At 39.7% G+C, this 25,816-nt stretch overlaps 1 pseudogene; it reads left to right on the plus strand.

Moving 5' to 3' along the window:
• Positions 1 to 338: 338 nt before the first annotated feature.
• LOC133762596 (ribose-5-phosphate isomerase-like) lies at positions 339 to 1,167 on the plus strand (annotated as a pseudogene).
• The last annotated feature ends 24,649 nt before the right edge of the window (positions 1,168 to 25,816 follow it).

Here is a 25,816-nt window from a genome sequence, read left to right on the forward strand (position 1 = left end):
ATCCAACCTTTAAAATAATATTTTCAGAGACAAATGTGTGACATGAGGAATGCTCATGTAATGTTAAGGAAAAAGGCAGGTGACAAAGCTACATCAAGTAGAAACCCTGCTCTATCTGGAGGAAATAAATATATGTGAAATACTTACAAATATCTATTTTATATAAGAAATTATATTTATGATGTAAGAGAGAAGACAGAAATGTAAAGAGGAAAGGCAGGGGAATAAAAAATGGGAGACAGAGACAGAGCTGGGAAGGAAGAAGAGGAAAAAAGATAAAACAGAAATATACCAAAAGGTCAACATTAACTGAGTGACACACGTTTAGTAATATTTAAAACTTCATCCCTGGGGGCCTCTTGGGCTCCCACGTGCAGCCGCCAGAGAGTGCACTGTTTGGGACCGGCGGTGCCAGCGGCACCACCAGCACCAGCGGCCTGGACACAAACAACGTCTGCCCGGCCCCCTCCGCGATGTCCAAGGCCGAGGAAGCCAAGAAGTTGGCGGGTCGCGCCGCAGTGGAGAACCACGTGAGGAATAACCAAGTGCTGGGAATTGGAAATGGTTCTACAATTGTCCGTGCTGTGCAGCGAATAGCTGAAAGAGTGAAACAGGAGAATCTGAACCTTGTCTGCATTCCCACTTCCTTCCAGGCCAGCAGCTCATCCTGCAGTTAGGCTTAACCCTCAGTGACCTGGATCCACACCCAGAGATTGACCACGCCATCGACGGTGCTGATGAAGTAGATGCTGATCTCAATCTTATCAAGGGTGGTGGAGGCTGTTTGACCCAGGAGAAGGTCGTGGCAGGCTATGCCAGTCACTTCATCGTGGTCGCTGACTTCAGAAAAGATTCAGAGAATCTCAGAGATCAGTGGCATAAGGAAATCCCCATCGAGGTCATCCCAGTGGCTTATGTCCCAGTGAGCCGAGCAGTGACCCGGAAGTTTGGGGGTGAGGTTCAGCTTCAGGTCCTGTGGTGACAGATAATGGGAATTTTGTCCTGGACTGGAAGTTTGACCGTGCACACAAATGGAGTGAAGTGAACACCGCTATCAAGATGATCCCAGGCGTGGTGGACACAGGCCTGTTCATCAACATGGCGGAGAGAGTCTACTTCAGGATGCAGGGTGGCTCTGTGACCATGCAGGAAAAGCCCTTCTGTTGACCCCACGAGGAGCAGATGTGTTCACCTTGGTCTCCAGTCCACAGCCAGGGTGGCTGTGCCTGTCCAGGAGCCTTTGCCTTAATGTATCTGGGGGGAGGGGGGGAGGTCTAAGCCCAGTCGTCTGCAGTATTGTTACTATATGTCTTTTTAAACAGAGAAATTTAAAGATACATATATATATATATATATTTACTATGAAAAATATTCAGTTTTTTTATAAAGTAGAACTTGATTTCATGTTTTATATGAAACATTTACCAAAAAATATATAAATAAAAAATAGGGCAAGAAGGGGAGACCATCTTTAAAACCTTTGACTTGAGCCTGCTGGGTTTGCTGAGACATGAGTATCAGAGCTTTTCTTGAAGCCGGTCACATGAAGGACCTGGCCAGCAGTGAACTCCGATGCCTGACAGGATGCTTGGTTTACTCTTCTGCCACTCCCTGTTGCGTTTTCAGTTCGTTCTCATTGTACTCATGCACAATGCAGCTACTGCTGAAGATGAGGTTTACAAAATCCGCTGAGTGGAGCAGTGTGACGTGTAGTGACTTGGGACTGGAATGTAAACTCCCGGGGGCAAACGCGGTGGCACCTTCGCTAAGATCAGGGCTTTGTTCAGATCCCTGTTGTTGGAAGCAGTTGGCCAGAAATACTTGCCAGTGCTGCCAGAGCACTGCTGTGAAATGTGAAATAGTTGGGTTTTTTTAAATAATTTTCTTTTTGTTGTAACTTATTTTTCTGTTGCTTGATTATTACTGGAATGGTTTGGCATCAGATGTCATCACCTCCTTATGTTCTTTGAAGGTTGGAATAAACAGTGTGGTGCCAAAAAAAAAAAAAAAAAAAAAAACAAAAAAAAAACAAAACACAACACCTTCATCCTCATACTCTTTCCTATTTTCTAAAGTTCTAGTACGGATTTTTTATAATTTGGAGAAATTACATTTTAAGAGTTAGAATGGAGGTTGGTGTGTACTGCTGGGGGTTAAGCTGCTGCTTGACACACCCATATCACATTTAGACTGCTGGTTTGAGACCTGGATCCTCCGCTTGCAATACAGCTTCCTACTAATGTGCCTGGGAGGCAGCACATGTTGGCACAAGTAGTTGGGTACCTGCCACCCACTTGAGAGACCCAGATGGAGTCCCTGACTTCTGGCTTTGGTCTGGCCTAGCCCCAGCTGTTGCAGGCATTTGGGAAGTAAACCAGTAGAGGAATGATCTGTTTTTCTACATCTCTCTGTCTGCCTTCCAAATAAATAAGTATATATATTTTATAAAGGTTAGAATCTATATTCTATGGCTTTCATATGAAGAAAATCATCCTCAGAAGTTTCCCATAGTTACGGTACAGAAGTTACATAGGTGGGGAGGCAGAAAAAGACTATTCACAATCTCCTACTATGGCTAAAGCATTCTCCTTTTCTCTCTCCTCTTCCCTCCCCCTCTCTGTCATGCACGCACACGCACGTTGTAAGTTCAGTGCCTTGACATCTCAAAGCCATGCTATGGGATCAGGCATTTAGCTTAATGCTAAAGACAAGCACATCCTACACTGGAGTAACTGGGTTCAGTCCTTAGTTCTGGCTCCTGACTCCAATTTTCGCTAATACAGACCCTGTATTAGGCAGCAGTGATTGCTCAAGTAATTGGGTTCTTTTCAATACATGAGAAACCTGGGGTAAGTTTGTGATTCTTGGTTTCAGCCCTGGTGCCCCTACCTTCTCCCCCTTTCCAGTTATAAAAGGCCCGGATATTGTAGAATCAGTAACTACAAAACTATAACAACATGTTCTTAGCTACTGATTACCTAAAACTGATGCATCATTTTAAATGAGTGAAAAATCTCCCTCTGTTATTTTTACAAAGTCTTCTGTAAACCAAGGTATTGTGAGACTTTCATCAACTGTGGATCAACAAGAATCGTAGGAGAAAGAAAAGGCCAAGATCTGTGTCCCTCCTGATGCAGCAAGGCCCACCCTGTCTGCATCCCAGAAAGACAAGGATTTTCTATACACACCCTCCCCATAGATGGGAGAACCCATGCACACGACACAGCTTGATACTGGTGTATACACAGGGAACCATTTCATTTTGCCCCATTCAGAGATAGCAAACACTTCTCAGTGATCATGATCAAAAATAAAGGAAACAGAAGTGATCCTGAAAACACTTTGCAGGATGGGCTATAAAACGTTCAGAGTTTAGAATAAAATGAAATTACCAGGCTTCTTATTCAAACACTAGGAACAAAGTGCTGCTAATGTTGCTAAAACATAAACTTTTTTTCTTTCTTCATTGTCTTTTTTTTCCAGAGTCAGATAGACAGGTAGATTGACAGATGTATAGAAATAACTCTCACCTGTTGGTTCACTCCTTCCAAATGCTCACGATGGCTCCTCAGCTGGGACTGAAGCTGGAAGCTGAGAATTCATTCCAGATCTCCCACATGCATGGCAGGAACCAATCACTTAGCCCATCACCACTGTCTCCCAGGTCTACTGTAGCAGGAAGCTGGATTCGTGAGATGGAGCTGAGAACTGAACCTGGGCACTCTGATTTTGGATACAGACATCTTAAGTAGGTCAAACACCCTCCCCTCTCCCTGGTCTTTCCACTTGTCACATTTTTATTTACTGTTGAATGTCATTAAAGAAAAGTTTAGATTATTTTATTATTACTATTCCCTTGTGCGTTGTGAAATCTTTATTATAAACACATATATAAGAGTACTTAACCCATATGCAGAATGAACAAAATTACTCAATTCATAATTTATAGCTTGTACATACATATGTGTATTGTTCTTAAAACAGTGGAAATACTGCCCAAAACTCTCTCAAGTACTTTATTTCACTCCCTGATATGTGCATATTGTACCACAGCTCTCCTAAAGCTTACTGGTGAGTAAGGAGGGACTATTTCTCATTCCTTGTTTCCCATTATTTTCAACATAGATGGTTGGCTAACACAGAGAGCTGACATGAATAGGAAAGGATACGACAAGTCTCCTTGGCTGTGTCCTAGAGCACCGTGACAATCTTTTTATCCTTGAAGAAATCATGGTTTAAATAGAAAGTGTAGCATCTCAGGACTGCCAGCATTCCTGCTTATTCAGTTGTAGCTATAGCATGCTTACCTTTTCAACTTTATTCAACAACCACACACTGCGTGTCTACCAGAATCCTGTGCCCCTGGGGCATCACAAGTGATAAATGGACGTGCAGTGTCCATAAAAGTAGGCTTAGCTTTGGTGCTTATTGTCTCCGCTAACACACATGATCCATTCTACAAGGTGGGCAGGGAGGTAGCCAGCAAAGAGAGGCTGAGGATTCCCTAAACCTGCACTGCAGTACCACACCCTGCATGCACAGCCCAAACCACTTCCCGTTCCATGCAGAGCGCAGCTGCCAGGGTTTCCCCGCCTAAGAACTGGTGCTGGCTACAAATATTCAACACAGCTGCTGGGGCGGTAGCTCCAGGATGACCTTCAGTTAATTACAATGTCATTATAATAAAATCACCATAGCCAACACTCTCACTCCCATCAAGCATCTGACATCATGTCACTTTGGAGATTTGTAAACAAAGGGCAAGGAGAATGGTGGTACTCAAGCCCCACCCCAAAGTCCATTCTATCTGAATATTCAATTAAGCCCCACTCAAGGCACCACTCCTTATGCCCCCAGATCACATAAAAGGATGGCTTGAACCCTGTTAATAGTAACTCCCTCTCTCAAGCTTGCCTGCACCTGCTCCTTGAGTGTGTACTTTCAGTTTAAATAAACCTTGCTCTTCTGTTTACCTTCTCTACGTCCAATCCTTGAATTTCCTCTGGATGGAGACAAGAACTTGAACCAAACCAAAGCCATGGGCCACTCCACAACAGCACCATTAAATGTCACTTACAAGATAAAAGTTCCGATGTAAAATTGCTAGGGATTTCAAAACCACGATAGCATGGCATTTAATCAAATGCAGGGTCCCTTCTGATCACAGACCCACTGCAGCTACACAAAGCGCACACCCAGGATTCATCCCTGAGAAAGAGTTGCCAGTTTGGGGCCAAAGCACTTTCCAGCCCCCTCAGCAGCCTGATACCTACATAGCTGATGAGTGAAATTAACATTTGCCAGACTCAGGGGCAAAGAGCAGAATGTGTGTACACTAAAATCTACACAACATGAGAAAAAAACTTTACCAGGTGAGGAAGCCAAACACATGAATCTGATATTTACGTGGCATTATATGACTGCTTCACAAAAGTGCTGCTTCACAATTGATGAGTTGAGACAGAAGTGCAAGAGAGATTAGGGAGCAGAACAGGAGGGAAGTTTGCTCGCTGCGTATTTCAGACGCAGTTCCTGAGATTGACTGGGACAGTAATTGGAGAATCATTAAATGAGAAGGTACAGTCTTACATATATCAATGGTCTGTTTTCTTTCTGGTTGACAAAAACGAACAATTCCAGGAATCATGCTGAACAGTGTAATCTGATAATTAAGGAAGAGCTCAGTGGAGCGAGGAGAGGAAACAGGAAAATTAAATTTAGAAAGAAGCTGATGAAGAGCCAGGCACCAGCTGACACAAAGTCGTCCATTTAAGATGTCCTTAAAGAGAAACTGAAAATGTTCTTCATAAACAAGGTTTTGTGCTATCAAGACAGGCAGAAAGAGAGAGACAAGAGAGACTAATTTAATACCAAGGTTGTCAAGGTAATGCATTTCCTAACAAAGCAAATTAATACTGATTCTGCTTACTGCTCCATTCCAAAACAGTTGAAGCCAGCCGGATAATATGATCAATTCAAATGCAGTTCAAGTGAATGTCAGCTATCTACATAAAGTGACTCTCAAATCAACAAATCATGGAAACAAGATTACCCAGAAATTATTTTGCTGGACACTAATTTGGCATAGTTTTATCTCAATTTTACAATTTCAAAAAGGGTCCCAGTCCGCCTCGAGACATGAAGTCCTGATTTGAAAAAAAAGAAAACACTAGCTACTGCCTCCCTCCTAATAAAACATCTTCAGTTGAACTGGATTCTGTTACTGGTGCCTTCCAGGGGATATTGGAGTTATCTTCCAATATTCACATGGAGACTATATCTCCCATATTCACATGTGGATCAATCTTCATTGGCTAGAGCCACCTGCCTGACATACAAATTAGAGACCAATGTACTCTTACATATCATACTGTATTTTCCCTGGTGCTTTCATCAAATTGGAGTTCTGGATTCAGTTGATCCAATGCTCAAGTTACTCCTGATACTGTGCTTGGGACTGCCCCTACTTTCAATTCTAGTGATATTCCTTGTCAACTTGTTGATTTTCTCTAGACCTTCAAACCATTATGAAAAAGGTTATCTCCATCTAATACTGACTAGTTTTATTGCTGTTGTTGCGAATCCAACAACACCAAGTTGTTGAGAATTCAGATTGCCTTGAGCCTGATTTCATCTGGGATGCTCTAGCATGTCTTAAGGTCACTTGAATGTTACACACTACTATCTGTCATATAACCCTGTGCCTAACACCATTCTCAACCTCAGAATTCAGGATCACTCTCCTCCCCCATGAATGCTTCCTGTGCAATCAATCCCTGTGCCTTGAAACCTATTATAAATAAGAAGGAAGCAGCATACAAATGTAAGAATTGAGAAGCATTAGGAAAATTCTTTATAGTTCTTTATCTAAAAAATGGCCCCAATCCACACGCCAAAATACTTAAAATATTGTCACTATAGCTCAACTCAATTCAACATGAATTCTCTGTGCATTAACCAAGAGACACAGTGAATAACTCTCTCCATATGTATTAAAGGTAAACAAGCCACAGTCCCTGGCCTTGAGGAGCTCACAGTCTAGGTAGAAAGAAATAGCTTTCACTGTATTTTGGCTAATTTTATGTGTATGCATAATAGATACATTTATGAAGCACTATGAGGACACCGATTAAAGATAATTTTCCTTGAGTTAATCATTGCAGTCTTCTAGACATGATTTTATTCAAATTTTTCCAAGAGGCAATGCATCAGTTATTAGAACTCTCAGGACCTTGCCTCTCCTCCAAGCTGTGTGGTAGAAGGTGATAAGTGTGCCAGGCAAAATTAAACCAAGATAAGAAGCATAAGGAAAATATTCATTAATGCCTTCATTCATGCATGCAACATGTATAAATCACCACATGACAAGTGCTGTGGAGAATACTGTGCAGGATGAAGCGTTCTATAACCCATGGCTAACGCCTGCCGAGGAATTCATAGTACAACTGATTCCTTGATGAGGAGAAATCAAGCTGGGACGTCAGAGTTTAATGGTAGTGAAACTTAATGTGTAGGCCTTGATTTGTGTTCTATTGCACGATGATTTTGAATTGAGTTGTCTACATTTCTCATTGTTCCTCTTGTACTCACAGTTGCTCAGTTTCATTGCCCTCATAGTATCAAAAAATAAAGGAAAAGATTGATTACTCAGATCTGAATTTCAACAAAAAGTAAAGACATAGTAAATACATAGACCCTTTTTGGAGTACTTATAAAAGTGCAGAAAATCAGACTCATAATCTTTGAAGTTGAGGGACAGAAAGCAGCATTTTTTTAAAAAGATTTTATTTATTTATTTGAGAGGCAGAGTTACAGACAGTGAAAGGGAGAGGGAGAGAGAAAGGTCTTCCATCCACTGGTTCACTCCCCAGTTGGCCACAACGGACAGAGCTGAGCTGATCCAAAGCCAGGAGCCAAGGGCCTCCCCCAGGCCTCCCAATGCGGGTGCAGGGGCCCAAGCACTTGGGCCATCTTCCACTGCTTTCCCAAGCCACAGCAGAGAGCTGGATCAGAAGTGGAGCAGCCGGACTAGAACTGGTGCCCATATGGGATGCTGGTGCCGCAGGCAGAGGATCAACCCACTGCACCACAACGTCAGCCAGAGAGAGCAACATTTTTAATAAGTACATGGATGATTCGGATTCACAGCAACGTTTGGGAACTACTATTCTAACTCTATCGTACCATTGCCTTATACTGCTGAGGACTTAGGTCATTCCGTCTTTAAGTAATGTTCTTCCTCCTGGACTCATTACCCATCATAATTGGACTAAGTTACTTCTGTATATAAGAATATAATTAACTCCATGATGTGCCTATGAGGTACCACAGATCTGATCTCTGCAGCTATCTAGTGTCAGCTCTACTCTCTGCTCCAGCCACACGCTGCCCTCCCTCCACTTCATTGTGTCAAGACTTTCCCCAGGGGCTGGCACCTCGGCTCACTAGGCTAATCCTCCGCCTGTGGCGCCGGCACACCGGGTTCTAGTCCCGGTCGGGGAGCCCAGATTCTGTCCCGGTTGCTCCTCTTCCAGTCCAGCTCTCTCTTGTGGCCCAGGAGTGCAGTGGAGGATGGCCCAGGTCCTTGGGCCCTGCACCCACATGGGAGACCAGGGGGAAGCACCTGGCTCCTGGTTTCGGATCGGTGCGGCGCCGGCCGTAGCCCACCGGCCATAGCAGCCACTTGGGGGGTGAACCAGCAGAAAAAGGAAGACCTTTCTCTCTGTCTCTCTCTCTCACTGTCCACTCTGCCTGTTTAAAAAAAAAAACAAAAACAAACAAACAAAAAAAACTTTCCCCAACTAATGGCATGACATCATGTCATCCCTAATTCACAAAAGGTTCTTCCCCACACTTTTTCTTATCCCTTTCATAAAAGGACTTCCCTCTAATCACCCCAAAATTTTTTTCCGACAGGCAGAGTAGACAGTGAGAGACAGAGAGAAAGGTCTTCCTTTGCCGTTGGTTCACCCCCAATGGCTGCTGCGGCAGGCGCGCTGCAGCCCTCACACTGTGCTGATTCGATGGCAGGAGCCAGGTGATTCTCCTAATCACCCAAAATTAACTAGGTTCAACCTCAGAACTCAGCTCCTTTTTATGAAAGAACCTATCACAGTATTATGGATTTGTATTTATTTTGTTTGATGCATATTTCCCTGTATCTCTAGGCTTTGTACAAGTCGGGACCATATCTGCTTATTTCATCAATGTGTTTATATCATCACCCAGAAGTGTGTGGCACAGACTACTTCCCTAAGAAATATTTGAATGAATGAAAAAAAAATGAAAAGTTTTTTCACACTTGAAGATGAGGATGGAACCAGTATATAAGTTAAATTATATATAAAGTATTTAATAAGTTAACATATGATCAAGTATATACAATTCATAAAATATTTTAAGATCTTAAAATTATACCTATGAAAAACATGAAATGTGTCCTCTTTATAATAATAAAAATTTAAATAAAAAACTACAGCTAGTAGGCTCAATGTGCACTTGAAGTAGTCAAAATCAACTAAGTATATAAAATGGACATTTATCATTTATCTGGGCCCTAGATGGTAATTTTACTCAGCAAAGAGGAGCAGAAAAGCAGGACTCCTAGACGAAAGTTCAGAGGCCAGAATCACAGAGTGTCCAAGTTAAATTATCCCAGGATTTATTCCAATTCAGCACATTCTGCTTACAGATAAATGCGGTGAGGAATTTTTGATTCTGATTGATTCTCTTGTCCCTGAAGGAACAGTCCACAGAAAGTAATATTCTACATTTTCAGTGGTTTTATTGATCCCCTCACCAATCCCTAGAAATAATAACTCTGTGGGATTCAAAGAATAAAGACAGGGTAAAAGTGCGTAAAAAAATGTGACCAGTTATCCAAGCAGACATTATAGAATTGGCAGAAGTGATGTAAATATTGAAACAAACCACATTCAACTTACCAGGGAATTAATCACAATGTGCAGAACTTGATTCCTAGAAAACAAACGGGGATTCTGGTATCCATCTCAACAACTTTTAAAGAACATGAGTGGCCACTCTGCCTTTATTTCTGCAAAGTTGTTTCTCTCACAAAGAGAGAAAGAGCTTTCTAAAACACATTTTCACCTAGGTTCTCAATCTGTTCAACAGTCAGAACTTGAAGAGCTACAAATATGAAAGAGTTTTACTTTTTGTTCTCTATTGCCAAGTATATTTTATAAGCTCCCCTTCTGCATAGTATTCATGTTGCCTTCATAAATTTAAAGCCTCTTGAGTTATCACTGTATGCCCTTCTGTACGTATGAGGGTACTTCAATAAACGTGGAAAATGGAAGTAAAAGATAAGTTTCTTTTGATGCAAAAGAACTTTGAAATCCTATAAGCTAGGGGTCTTCAAAAAGTCCATGAAAACATATATTAAACTACATATGAATTGCAAAAATTTTTTCATGCCAAGATAAATTGTCTTTTACTTCCATTTTCCGTAACTTTTTGAAGCACCCCAACACAGACATAGTACATATATATGTATATAATATTAACTATGAATCTTCGATTTTAGAAAAGGATCAATTAAAAATTTCTCAGAAGGCTTCTCCTTATTGAAGTGTGCAGTACAGTCTCACCCTCCCTCCGCAACAACCAGAATATTAGGTGGGAAAATGAAATACCTGCTTTTAGGAGCTGTGATCTCTGACAGAAGGAAAACAAATGAGATGAGTCTTGCAAACCACGTGGAGTTGGGCCTGGACAAACACTGGACTGCAGCACACAGAGCTGAACCCAAGCTCAAGCATCAGGAGCTCACTGACCTGAAGCTGAGGCAGGTACAAATAGCCAGGCTGAATATGGAAATGAGATGAGCCTGGGAGAGGAACTCGGGAAACTCTGATGCTGGGTTTTCTAAAGTCTGCTCTTAAAGACTAAGCTGTCAGGCATGGGACACTATTCCAAAGGCTGAGCAAAGAGCGGATGGAAAGTTGTAAAGTGTACAATTCCCAGTGATCAGCCTGTGCTGGAAGGTGTTCAAGTACCTATCATCCTGAGTGAAGAGACCTTGTCAAATAATCACAGGAGACAGCAGAGACTTCTGAAGGCTCACTCCTTACAAGTAGGCTAAACTAGATACAAAGAATATTCCAGGTAGATAAGAAAAATTCACTGTATAGACTGCATAAGAAATTAGTGCTAAAACAATCAGTAAATATGATGACATAACAATAGAAAATATTCAAACTGAACACAGAGAGAAACATATCTAAAAGCAAAAGGAACAAAGCCATTGTAATCTGTAGGCCAGTTTAGACTGATGTAACATACATACCATTAAAATGACAAAAAGGGCATCTACAGAAATAGTCATATGAAGAAATAATATCCAGTTTCCACCTTTAATGAAAACTGAAAACGCATATTGCCAAAAGTTAAATGATTCAAAAGCAAGGGAAAAAATTAAGTATAAAATAAACTCTACCAAAGTATGCCATAATAAAGAGAATTATTAAAAGCAATCAGTAAAAGATATATATTACATTTATACAGACAACAAAAAGAATGAATAGAGACTTCAAGAACAGTGCCAACTGGAAGAAAATGGAGGTTTTTTTAAAGCTTTATTTTATTTATTTGAAAGTCAGAGTTACACAGAGAGAGGAGAGAGAGAGAGAGAGAGAGAGAGAGAGAGGTCTTCCATCTGTTGGTTCACTCCCCAGATGGCCATAATGGCTGGAGCTGCACTGATCCGAAGCCAGAAACCAGGAGCTTCTTCCTGGTCTCCCACGTGGGTGCAGGGGCCCAAGGGCTTGGGCCATCTTCTACTGCTTTGCCAGGCCATAGCAGAGAGCTGCATCAGAAGAGGAGCAGTCGGGACTAGAACTGGCACCCATACGGGATGCCAACGTTTCAGGCCAGGGCCTTAACCTACTGTGTCACAGCAGTGGCCTGGAAAATGGAGTTTTTAAAAGACTTATTTATTTGGGGCTGGTGCTGTGGCTCACTTGGTTAATCCTCCGCCTGTGGTGCCAGCATCCCATATGGGCACCGGGTTCTAGTCCCAGTTGCTCCTCCTCCAGTCTGGCTCTCTGCTGTGGCCCGGGAGGGCAGTGGAGGATGGCCCAGGTGCTTGGGCACCTACTCCTACATAGGAGACCAGGAAGAAGCACCTGGTTCCTGTCTTTGGATCAGCGCAGCGCTGGCCATAGCAGCCATTTGGGAGGTGAACCAATGGAAGGAAGACCTTTCTCTCTGTCTCTCTCTCTCTCTCACTCTATAACTCTACCTGTCAAATAAAAAAATAAAATAAAATAGAAGACTTATTTATTTGAAAGAAAGTTACAGAAAGAGAGAGAGAAAGGTGTACACACACACACACACATACACACATGGAGAAGGGGGGAAGAGAGAGAGAAATGTTCCATCTGCTGGCTCATTCCTCAATTGGACACAATGGTCTGGGCTGGGCCAAACCAAAGCCAGGAGCCTGGATTTATGCCCAGGTCTCCCTCGAGGGTGGCAAGGGTGAAGCACCAGGCCAGCTTCCTCTGCTTTCTCAGGTGCATTAGAAGAGAGCTGGATTGGAAGTGAAACAGCCAAGACTCAAAGCGTATTCATATGGCATGCCTGTAAGCAGTGACTTATCCCATTGTGCCATTTTTAAGGCACTAAAAACTAATTATCATCCTATAATTTAATTCATTAAAAACTAAGCTGTCAGTGCATTAAAAAATTAACAGGAAAAAACTATCTTCTGACAATTACAAGCTGGAAAAAAATTGTGTCATCAGCAGATGCACACTACAAGAAATGTTAATAAAAGTTACTTAGGCAAAAGAAAAATGTTTCCAAATGGAAGCTTTGATCTACATAAGGGAGCTTCAGAAATATTAATTATGTGTAAACATAAATGACATCCTATTCACATATTTAAATTTCCTTAAAAGGTAAGTGGGGAAGAAATAATAAGATAATACAGAACTATAATGCAGAAATAAAACATGACAAAAATAAATAGCATACAAGATGGAAACTGGAATTAGAAGTAAATCCCTCAGGGTTCTTACAATATAAGTGAAATCATATTCTGTTATTTTGAAATAACTTCTAATAAAATAATACAGCTTATGGTAAATTCTACACCAATTAGGTTCTTTAAAGATTTTATTTTTATTTATCTGAAAGGCAAAGTTACAGAGAGACGCAGGGGAGGAGACAGAGAGAAAAAGAGATCTTCCATTCACTGAGTCACTCCCCTAATGGCAGCAATGGCTGGGGCAGAACCAAGCCAGAGCCAAGGTCCTGGAACTCCGTCCAGGTCTCCCACACAGGTGGCAAGGGACCAAGGACTCACACCATGCTTTATTGCCTTCCCAGGCATGTTAGCAGGGAGCTCGATAAGAAGTGGAGCGGCTGGAGTTAAAAATGTGCCAGGGGATTCCAATACAATCTCATCAAGGTGGCATGTACCAATGCCATCTCACTAGTCAAAGTGATCAATTTCAGTTCACATTCGATGGCTCTGATAGGTCTAAGAATCAAAGGGATCACACAAACAAGTATCTGCTAATACTAACTGATAGAATCAAAAAGGGAGAGAAAGATCCAACATGGGAAGTGGGATACACAGCAGACTCATAGAATGGCAGATGTCCTAAACAACACTCTGGCCTCAGAATCAGCCCTTAAGGCATTTGGATCTGGCTGAAGAGCCCATGAGAGTATTGTAGGCATGGAAAGCCAAGAAACCATGGAAAAGAAAAAAAGAAGACCTAAATGAAAGATCTCTGTGAGTGAGATCCCAGTGGAAAGAACAGGGCCATCAAAGAAGGAGGTACCTTTCTCTGAAGGGAGGAGAGAACTTCCACTTTGACTATGACCCTATCGGAATAAGATCAAAGTCAGCGAACTCTAAAGGCTTCCATAGCCCTGGCAACTCATGACTAGAGCCTAGGGAGATTACTGACGCCATGAACAGGAGTGTCAAATTGTTAAGTCAGCAACAGGAGTCACTGTGTACTTACATCCCATGTGGGATCTGTCCCTAATGTGTTGTCTAATGTGCAGTGATGCTATAACTAGTACTGAAACAGTATTTTTACACTTTGTGTTTCTGCGTGGGTACAAACTGATGAGATCTTTACTAATTATATACTGAATCGATCTTCTGTATATAAAGATAATTGGAAATGAAAAAAGGAAAAACCTGGTGTTAAATTGGAAATGGCATAGAAAATTAATTAATTTTTTTTTATTAAACTTTTATTTAATGAATATAAATTTCCAAAGTATAGCTTATGGGTTACAATGGCTTCCCCCCTCCCATAACTTCCCTCCCGCCCGCAACCCTCCCCCCTCCCGCTCCCTCTCCCCTTCCATTCATGTAAAGATTCATTTTCAATTCTCTTTGTATACAGAAGATCAGTTTAGTATATACTAGGTAAAGATTTCAACATTTTGCCCATATAGCAACATCAAGTGAAAAAACTACCATTGGATTACTAATTATAGCATTAATTAGCAATGTACAGCACATTAAAGACAGAGATCCTACATAATTTTTTTTTCAAAATAATTAATTTTCTATGCCATTTCCATTTTAACACCAGGTTGTTTTGGTTTTTTTTTTTTCATTTCCAATTCTCTTTATATACAGAAGATCACTTCAGTATATAATTAGCAAAGACCTCATCAGTCTGCGCCCACACAGAAACGCAAAGTATAAAAATACTCTTTCAGTACCAGTCCTAGCATCACTTGGCTTTAGACGACACATTAGGGACAGATCCCGCATGGGGTGTAAGTACACAGTGACTCCTGTTGCTGACTTAACAATTTGACACTCCTGTTCATGGCGTCAGTAATCTCCCTGGGCTCTAGTCATGAGTTGCCAGGGCTATGGAAGCCTTTAGATTTCGCTGACTTTGATATTGTTCCGATAGGGTCATAGTAAAAGTGGAGGTTCTCTCCTCCCTTCGGAGAAGGGTACCTCCTTCTTTGAAGGCCCCGTTCTTTCCACTGGGATCTCATTCACAGAGATCATTCATTTAGGTCTTTTTTTTTTTTTCCATGATATCTTGGCTTTCCATGCCTGCTATACTCTCATGGGCTCTTCAGCCAGATCTGAATGCCTTGAGGGCTGATTCTGAGGCCGGAGTGCTGTCTAGGACATCTGCCATCCTATGAGTCTGCTGTGTATCCCACTTCCCATGTTGGATCTTTCTCTCCCTTTTTGATTCTATCAGTTAGTATTAAAAAAAATATATTATGTAAGATCTCTGTCTTTAATGTACTGTACACTCTTATTTAATGCTATAACTAGTACTCCAACAGTATTTTTTTTTCACTTTGTGTTACCATATGGGGGCAAACTGTTGAAATCTTTACCTAATATATACTAAACTGATCTTCTGTATATAAAGAGAATTGAAAATGAATCAGGAAGGGGAGAGGGAGCGGGAAAGGGGAGGGTTGTGGGTGGGAGGGAAATTTTGGAAGGGGGAAGCCATTGTAACCCATAAGCTGTACTTTGGAAATTTATATTCATTAAATAAAAGTTTAATTAAAAAAAAAAAAGAAGAAGTGGAGCGGCTGGGACTCAAACTACCACTCTGGCATGCCAGGGTCACAAGTGGAAATTTAAACTGCTGCACCAAAACCTTGGCTCTGGTTCATTTGGTTTAACAACTCTTCATGCGAAAGAAAAATGGTTGCAAAGAATCTTTTATTTTCATAAAGCACAAAGAGCTTCAGAAATGTTCATTATAAACATAAATGACATCCTATTCACATATTTAAATCTCCTTGAAAAATAAGTGATGAAGGAATAATAAAATATAGAACTATAATGCCGAAATAAAACATGACAATAATAAATAGCATGCAAGACGGAAACTGGAATTAGAAGTAAATCCCCTTAAAAGGAGGAAAGGTAATAATTAGGAGACATAACCTGGTACCCCTACAATGGCAGCTGCTGGTTCAGCAGTTAATCTGAAATGGTCGTATCAAACGGATCTGAGACATTTACATGAATCTGGCACACTAGAGGGGCTGAAAGAACCTGCAACCTTTTGCAGTCAGATCACATACGGTGAATCACCCTGCTAAGGAGAGCCAGGGATTGTCACTGGTGAGTGGGGACCACCAAGAGAATTAGGGAAAGTCGGCATGGTTGGCCAGAATGGAGAACTTTAATAGTATAATTCTTCTCAAGCATTATTATAGATGAATTAAAACAAAGCTCTAAGATGTGCTATCAAAAATGGTTGTAGATTTATTTTAAAAGTGAATGAGAACAACAGGAGTCACTGTGCACTTGCACCTCTGTCCTTAATGAGTTGTATTATGAGAATTAACAGTAAAACTGTCTTCAAACAGTACTTTATACTTTATATGTCTGTGTGGGTGCAAATAGTTGAAATCTCTCCTTAGTAAAGAGTTGGTCTTCTGTATATAAAGTCAATTAAAAACGAATCTTAATGGAAAATGGAACAGGAGAGGGAGTGGGAGGTGGGATGGGAGTGCAGGTGGGAGGGTAGGAATAGGGGGAAGAAACACTATATCCCTAAAAGCTGTACATATGAAATTTGTATTCATTAAATAAAAACCTTCAAAAAAAGAACAAAAAAGTGAATGAGAATAATGTAGATATGATTATTCAAATTTCTTGTTATTGAGTAAATGATACTACATACAAGAAGATGCAGCATGTTTACATGTAGCTTTTTATCCTTCATGGTACAGCACCAGGTCAGCGTGTTGTAAGCATCACACTCATGTTTGAGTTTTTCAAAACCTGGATAAAATAACGCAACAAGAGATGAAGACAAAACATATTGGTCACAGATAACAGATACTATTTCAATGATGTGACGAAAGTCAAGGTTTTAAATTTCAGAAAAACTTATCTCCTAGTAGGGTGGTTTGGAGGAGGAAAAGGAGAGATAAGGGAGATCACCCAGGAAACTTTTGCTAGGCAATAATAGTCTCGGAATTTGTATTACTCCTTGAAAACTTGAGCAAGTCTTCCGCAAAACATGCTGGGAGTCAAAACTCATATATTTCATTTTCTGTAGGCAGAGGTCTCACCCAAGGGGCTGCTGACTGCTCCCTTTTCCTTCAGTCATAAAGAAGTTCACAGGAATCCCAGATAAAAACAAATGGAGACACGTGGATATCTCTGGACAGCCAAAAATATGCCTACATGTTCCACCGGTGTTTGAAAATATTTGTTTACTATGTATTTAGTGGTAGCAGTCAGAAACAAATTTCCTATTAATAAAAACTGTATGCTTCTATTTAAATTCGAAATAAGGACTGTGTTATATGCACTGAATGAAACATAGCATTTCAAGTATTCGAATTGTCATCAGATTGCAATTTTCCAAACGAGACAATTTCTTAAGGGGAAGAATGAAAGTATTTAAATTAGTCAACAAAATCAAGTACTCGTTGCCAATAAACAACGCCATGCATTATTCAGCGGCTGCTGCAGCCATCAAGTGACTGACCTCCAGGTTTGGTGTCTCTGCTATGATTGTGCACTACAACCTGAGTCACAAAGTCACAGAGTCACAAAAAGACTGCTGGAAGATAAATTGGCACCCATGAGGGTGATTCTTCCTTGTGTTTGTTCCCTGAAAGGTGATAACTTTGTTAGGAGTGGGACCAGTTTTTGGTGGAAACCTGAATTAATTGGCAGCATTCTCCAACATGTTCCTCTGATGTTTAGTGCATGGTATAAAATGGCTGTTTGATTGCATCAGCTGGTCTATGTTTGCGGTCCTTTTTGGCCAGCTGTGTTGGGAAATAATAGAGTCCTCAGCGCGAAGAGAAGTTAAAGTGCTCTGGCATGGGAGATTTTTCTTCTGCATTTTTTTGTTTTTGTTTCCTTGGCTTGTTCTGCGGTGTCTCGCTGCCCTGGACGATCATTCCACTCTCTGAAGGAAGACAGAGAGCGGGGTCCAGTCTGCGGAAAAGGAAGCATCATGAAATTTGCTTCAACTAGAGTCTAATCCTTGCCAAAGAACTTCTCCTGGCTCTCCTGTGACTGAATCTGTTGGTTCTCAAACTTCAGTGGGCACCAGCATCACCTGGAGGGATTGTTAAAGCATGGATTGGGTTTCTGAACTGGGAAGTCTGAGATGCAGCTGGGAGATATTGAGTTTTTAACAAGTTCCCAGGTGATGCTCATGTTGCTGGTATGGGACTACAATTTGCTAACCATAAGTTAATCAAATCATGTGGGTAGAGCTTCCACAAAGAAATTGGAAGTTAAAAATACAAGATATTTGTAAATTTTTGTTTAGCTTTGTTTGATGTTCTCTTTGTATTCTTGTTTTTGTTATAAATCTACAGTAGTGGTAGGGTGCGGATAAAGGAATTGTATAAAGGTTCTAAATATCTCTGAATCTTTCAGCCTGGGAGAAATGATCATATTAGACAATGTAAGTTCTGTGGTTCTTTCAATAATAATAATAATAATAAATATTATTATGTAACTTCTAAAGATAAAATGTATAATTTGTTGTATTTAATGCATGCCTTATTATTTGTTTCTCTGAGTGGAAGCTGGAATCAATAACCCCCTTAAGCTCTGTGGAAGAGAATTTGAGTGAAGATAGACAAAACTCGGCCTTATGCAGCAAGGAACAGTCATCAAAATGCATTCACAGCTACCGTGTATACAATTTATACACCAACAGCTGTCATCACCAGATATTATCTAAATGAAAAACAGGAGTTGAATGATATTAACATATTAAAAGTGTAGAGAAAATGAGAAATGAGTCCAAGAAAAATAATTTCAGCCCACAGTCATGCACACTATAAACCAAGAGGGAAAATAACCTATTTAGAAAAAAGTATGTTGATTTGATTAATCAGATTCGTGAGGCAAGTGACAAGTAAGTAAAAACGGCAAACTCCAGAATTAAAATATAGAGGTTTTAAGAAAAAATATTAACAGGAGTTAAGTAAAAGTCCAGTGCAAATTTATTAGAAACACAGAATTCCTAATGTATTTTAAATATGACTTTTTTGTTCTCAAAGAAAATGTGCCATGCATTGCATTTTTCAAAGTAATAGAGGTTAGAAGACTCCTGCATCAGCTGTTACCCGGGACATCCCCATCCCAGACCAGAGTATCTGGTTCCAGTCCCAACTCCACTGCTTCTGAGCCAGCTTCCTGGTCATGTTCATTCTGGTAATTAGCAGATGATGGTTTAAGTGCTTGGTTCCCTCCCACTCCCATTGAAAGACCTGGAATGAGTCCTAAGGTCCTGACTTTGGCTTGGCTCTGTCTCAGGCTTTGGGGAATTAACCAGAAGCTCTCCTTCTCTTGCTCTGTGTATCTGTGCATTTGTGTGTATGTATGTCTACCTTTGAAATGAATAAGTGAAATAAAATTTAAAATAGACTAATGGAATCATATCAACCTCAGAAGCTTCTGCACAGCAAAGACAACAATCAGTAGAGGGAAGAGACATCCAGCAGAATGAGAGCAAATATTTACAAGCCCCTTCTTTGGCAAAGAATTACTATCTAAAGTATATCAGCAACTCAAAAACTCACGGAAAACAAACAAAATCCAGTTAATAAAAGGGGAAAGAAGAGATCTAAATGGCAAAAAAATGAAAATATTGTTAATATCCCTAGCCAACAGGGAAATGCAAACCTAAACCATAATGAGATATAATCTCAGTCCCATCAGAATGGCTATTATCAAAAAGCCAGACTCACAAACGCTGGTGAGGCTGTGGAGAAAAGGGAACTCATAGGCTGTTGGTGGACAGATAAATGAGTACAGTCATTATGGAAAACAGTATGGAGATTTCTTTAAAGACTAGAAATAGAACCACCATATGATCAAGCAATCCCAATACAAAATAGACATGAACTCATTACATTAAACTAATACTTGCTCCACCATGTTTATTGCAGCACTGTTCACAATAGTTAAGACATGGGATCAACCAAGGTGTCCATCATCAGATGAACAGATAAAGAAAATGTGATATATATATATATATATATATATATATATATACTCATAACCAGAATACTATTCAGCCATTAAAAAGAATGAGATCCCATCATTTGAAGCCTAGAGAGAATAATGTTGAATGAAATATTCCTAAAATGTAAAGACAAATACTGCACATCCTCCTTCTCATGGAGGAGCTAAAAGGAAAACTCAATCTAAATACAGAATGTTGATCACTAGAGGCAGAGAGGGATTGGATGGATAGAAGGAGTTTGGGTTAAAAATTAAGGGATAACTGGTTCAATAACTGTGACAAATATATCATACTAATATGATACTCTGGTTTCTCTTCAGATCATATAAATCTTTTGCCTTTTACTAATATGAATATTAATAATAAATGCTGGATATATAGTACTTCACAATTTCTATTTGGTATATTTAAATTGAAGTAAATAGTTTAAAATAAGAAGATGGATTAAAAGCAGACAGGATGGAGATATAGAGAAAGAAAAGAGGAAACCATCAATAAAATAAGATCAGTCTTGGATGACATAAATGAAATACAAAATGTTTTTGACATATATTTTTTAATTCATCTGGGACCAAACAAATGGTTTTTTATTTGATGCCAAAGATTTAATCATGAAGTGATTTCAAAAGTTCATGAAAACTGCCATTTAAATTGATAAATAAAAAATAACTTCACTTATCAACACAAACTTCATCACATTCAGTTCACTTTCATAAACACTGACAGCAACCATTTAGTCTACCCTTAATGTGCTGAGCATTCCTCACACTGAACCATGTCAATGTAGTCTTTGTTACATTTCACTGAAGAAAAATAGGTTCCCTGTAGTGATTTTTAAAGATCAGAGACAAAAAGAAGTCAGAAGAAACCAAAACAGGAATGCAAAATGGATGCCTCATGGTCTCCACGGAAATTCTTTTAACACTGCCTTTATTTGAAGAGAGGAGAGGAGCAAGTAGGAGCATTGTTGAAGTGGTAAACCTTTCCCAGGTAGAATTGTGCTGAAGTTTTGGTTACCTTTCTCAATACATTCTACTGACAAACAGATGCCACTGTTCTTTGGCCTTCCAAAAAGTCAACAGGCAAAATGCTCTGAGTAGTACCCCAAATTACTGCCATGACTTTTGCTCCTGACTAGTCATTTGTTAAGATTATTTATTTATTTGAAAGTGTTACAGAGAGAGGGGTAGGTGTTGTGGCACAGTGGGTTGATGCCCTGGCCTGAAGCGCTGGCATCCCATGTGGGAGCCGGTTCGAGTCCCAGCTGCTCTACTTCTGATCCAGCTCTCTGCTATGGCCTGGGAAAGCAGTAGAAGATGGCCCAAGTGCTTGAGCCCCTGCACCCACGTGGGAGACCAGAAAGAAGCTCCTGGCTCCTGGCTTTGGATTGGCACAGCTCCAGCCGTTCCAGCCATCTAGGGAGTGAACCAACAGATGGAAGACCTCTCTCTCTGTCTCTACCTCTCTCTGTAATTCTGTCTTTCAAATAAATAAAATAAATCTTTTTTTAAAAAATTGTTACAGAACGATAGTATGACAGAGAGAGAAATCTTCCATCCATTGGTTCACTCTCCAGGTGGCCACAATGGCCAGGGCTGGGTCAGGTGAAAGCCAGAAACCAGGAGCTTCCTTAAGGTTGCCTACATGAGTGGCAGGGGCCCAAGCACTTGGGCCATCTTCTGCTGCTTTTCTCTGGCTGTTTTTCCTAGTAGGGAGCTAGATTGGAAGTGGCACAGCCAGGACATGGATCAGGGACCATTTAGGATGCCTACATTGCAGGCAGCAACTTAACCCACTATGTCACAACACCACCCTTACCTTTTTTTTTTTTTTTTTTTTAGTTTTTACTAAACCACTTCCACCTCCTGGTATCCATTGCTTTGACTGTTTTTTGTCTTCAGGATCATTCTGGTAAGGCCATGCTTCACCTCCTCTTACAAATCCTTGATGATATGCATCAGGATCTTGACTCTATTTGCCTAATATTTCTGTTGAAAACTCTGCTCCTGTCTGTGGCAGATCTAAGCACAGAGTTTTGCAATCCATTAAGCAGAAAGTTTCCTCCATTTTGATTTTTCAGTCAGAACTGTGTAGGTTGTGTCAGTGGAGATGTCTGTGGTATGGGCTATTGTTTCTGCCGGGAATCCTCAAACTTCTTCAGTTAGGACAGTAAGGTTAGTCTTTTCCTCTCAAAATCCAGTCTGCCACTGAAATTTTCAATACTATTGTGCCCCTTGTTAAAAGCAGTTATCCATTCGTAAACTTCTGATTTCTTTGCCCCATTGTCCCCATAATCTTTGAGAAAGCATCAGCGATTTCTCCATTCTTTCACCCAAGTTTCACCATAAATCTGATGTTTGATCTTGCTTCCATTTTAGCAAACTGCTGCTGCTCTGAAGGGTGGGTGGGGGACTCTTCTCATCCTTCTTGGTTCTTCAAGCTAGATCCTACTCATACGTGTTAGAACAAGGAAGTCTGAAATCCATGTTAGAACAAGGAAGTATGAGTTTATGTCAGTGCAAAAACCAATTGAAATCCATGTATAGTCTTTTCATAACACTCATTTTCCATGAATTGTTAGAAGACCTCTGGTATATCTGAGAGTCAGTACAAATCACACTAGTCCTGGTATATGTCTCCTACATTTCTATGTATTAAGAGGTGATGGTTTGAATTAAAACTTTGATGTACTAAGGTGCTGATTTTAGAAGAATATAACTTCATTATATTTTGCTAATCATAACTGGATATTAAATTTAGAAAATCTATGAGAAAGATTTTTAATAATCCGAATTGAACCATAAAAGATTGTGTTTAGCCCATCAGTTAGACAGGAAAGACATGGAAAGTGGTTCAGAGAAAAGTTACCAATGTCCAACTTCCCGAATGTTTATGCACTACCTGTTTACTTGCTCTTAAACCTAAACCTGGATTTGCATATCTCTAACATGGAACTAACAATGCTACAAACCTCAAAATTTTGTCATGAAATTACTACGTAATTTTCACAAAGTTTTTACACTGAGAACAGGTAGTAAGAATTGAATAAATATCAGTTGTTTTAGCCAGCGCTGTGGCTCAACAGGCTAATCCTCTGCCTAGCGGCGCTGGCACACCAAGTTCTAGTCCCGGTAGGGGCACTGGATTCTGTCCCGGTTGCCCCTCTTCCAGGCCAGCTGTCTGCTATGGCCCGGGAGTGCAGTGGAGGATGACCCAAGTGCTTGGGTCCTGCACCCCATGGGAGACCAGGAGAAGCACCTGGCTCCTGCCTTCAGATCAGCGCCGTGCACCGGCCGCGGCAGCCATTGGAGAGTGAACCAATGGCAAAAGAAAGACCTTTTCTCTCTGTCTCTCTCTCTCACTGTCCACTCTGCCTGTAAAAAAAAAAAAAAATCAGTTGTTTTATTGTTACTAATTGTTTAAAAAAATCAGTTGTTTTATTGTTACTAATTGTTATTTCATGGTAGTTGTGATTAATAAGTGTGTTAGTTTCCTATTTCTATTTTAACAAGTTACTACAGTCTTGGTGGCATAAAACAACTTGGATTTATCATTTATTATTTGCCTCTTCCACTTATAAAGACGCTTTAATTTTATCTTATGTTTCCATCTTACCAAGTAGGAAAAATATGTAAATTTAAGTCTAGCATGGTTCTCACTGAACTAAAACCAAGGTGTTGGAAGAGTCTTTTTCTTGCATTTTTTGTATCTAACAGCCACTGCCATCCCTTGGCTTCCAAGCCATCTTCAAAGCCAACAATGTACTTGCTGACCATTCTCCCCTAGTCAAATTTCCTTCTTTCTTCTTCTACTTGTCTTTTCTACTTATAAAGACCTTGTGATTTCATTGGCCCACCCTGATAACCCAAAACAATTACTTTTCATCTCAAGGTCCTTAACTTAATCACTCTGCAAAGTCCCTTTTACTTGTAAGGTGAAATATTCCCAGGACCCAGGGATTACAGTGCGATCCTTTGAAAGGCGAGAAGGAGGAATTATTCCACCCAGCACAATGAGCTACACAGTATATCCCATGATGTAGAATTCTGATTGAGGTTTCATCAAAACATATAGAGAAGCAATACCATTATCAAAGCAACATGGATGTCAAATATAGCCACAGTACATCATTACAGTCCTATTTGTTTCTTAAAAATCTACTTTAAGGCTTTAATTACTTTCACTACACATCTATAAACCCCAAACTTAATTACTGCCTACTTACATTGTGTTACATATGGGTTTACTTTCTTTAAAAAGCAATGTATCCTGGCAAAATGCAAATTAAAACACAAATACCAAGATACATGTTGTAAGAATCTACTATCTTACCTTTGCTTACAAAGCTTCATAAAGATATTCTTATTTTAGAAATATGAGTTTGTTAAGTCCATTCCCTCTGGATTCCTTGAAAGAGGGAGAAATCAAGAAATTTTCAAAAGGTCTGTCACTATGATGGCAACTCCATGTGAAGCCTAAAGGAAGCAATGGATTCTTATACTTCATATTTCCCTATTTATATATTCACTTTGCAAACAAAAAATGCCTATAAGAAACAACAAAACTACTAAGTAGAGAAACTTTTGTGAGTTCATCAAACATTGCATAAAAACAAAAAAGCTTTTCAAAGACAGTCAGGTACCATTATGTTAAAAAGTGCAATTGGTTCTGTAACCTGATTATACAAATACATTCTTCTAATTAGGGTAGATTGATGAAATCCAAGCATGTAAAATGACTACTCAGGGGAAAATAATGGCATGCAATTAATGCAACTCACAACAGCTGCTATAGTTCACTGTACTATTGATTCTTTCTTATGTGAAAAAATACTCATGAATAACTCATAAAAGAACAGCAGCATTCATAAATATGATAGCAGGGTGTATATGTTAAAAATATTCAGCAATTTACTCAAAAGAAAGCTATTTTATGACTACTTATTTCACAATTATCTTCTTGGTACTGGACAAAAACAAAACAAAAACAGCACACTGTTCTTGTTCTTGACAAATGCTTATTTTTATTTCTAAGATTTACCAAAAAAGAGAGAGATGAGCATCTGAAATTATCCATAATTAAATGATAATCCATAATCACTCACCATTAGGTAAAACATATGTTAATTAGAGAGTCTAAACTAATTACAGGCTGTCAAATACATATGTGTAATAAAAATTTCTTATTTTCATAATAGTCCATAATTACATATTTCACAATAGACTAATGGAGTTTCAGGAGCCATCACATTTTTACAGTGCTGGTTCTTATTAAACAACACGATGAGTAATTTAGAAAGAGCTGGCTTTTTTCTCTTGATGTTATCAAAAATGAATTAAAGTCAAATAAAATTCAGGTTCAGGAAACCATAATCAACTGGTATTAATAATCTGAAGGCAAAAGAAAAGATTAGGGTAAATTTTTCATGATGAGTTTTATTTTGTATTAAGTGTGTAGAATTAAGGGACTGAACTTTGATATGATGTATCTTTATATGTGGTTTGTGAATAATTATCAAATATACTGACAAAACAATATATTAATCAATTTTAGTAGTAATTTCTGAAAAGATACCAAACCTGTTTTTTTGGTTTTCTCCTTACACTGTATTTTCTTTCTGAACATTATTAGTGCTTGTAAGAAGGAGAATAGTATGGTAGAACTACAGTAACTTCAGCACACTATTGTAGATATCCCTGACATAGTTGTCCTTAGCCTTACATTCCACTGGAAAAGACATTATATCCTGTAGGCCATATAAACTCAGTCCAGTAGCCACAGAATGCAAAACTGAATGTGGCAAGCTTTGTCCGAGAGTC

The sequence above is a fragment of the Lepus europaeus genome, chromosome 1 (assembly GCF_033115175.1).
Source record: "Lepus europaeus isolate LE1 chromosome 1, mLepTim1.pri, whole genome shotgun sequence".
NCBI classification, from domain to species: domain Eukaryota; kingdom Metazoa; phylum Chordata; class Mammalia; order Lagomorpha; family Leporidae; genus Lepus; species Lepus europaeus.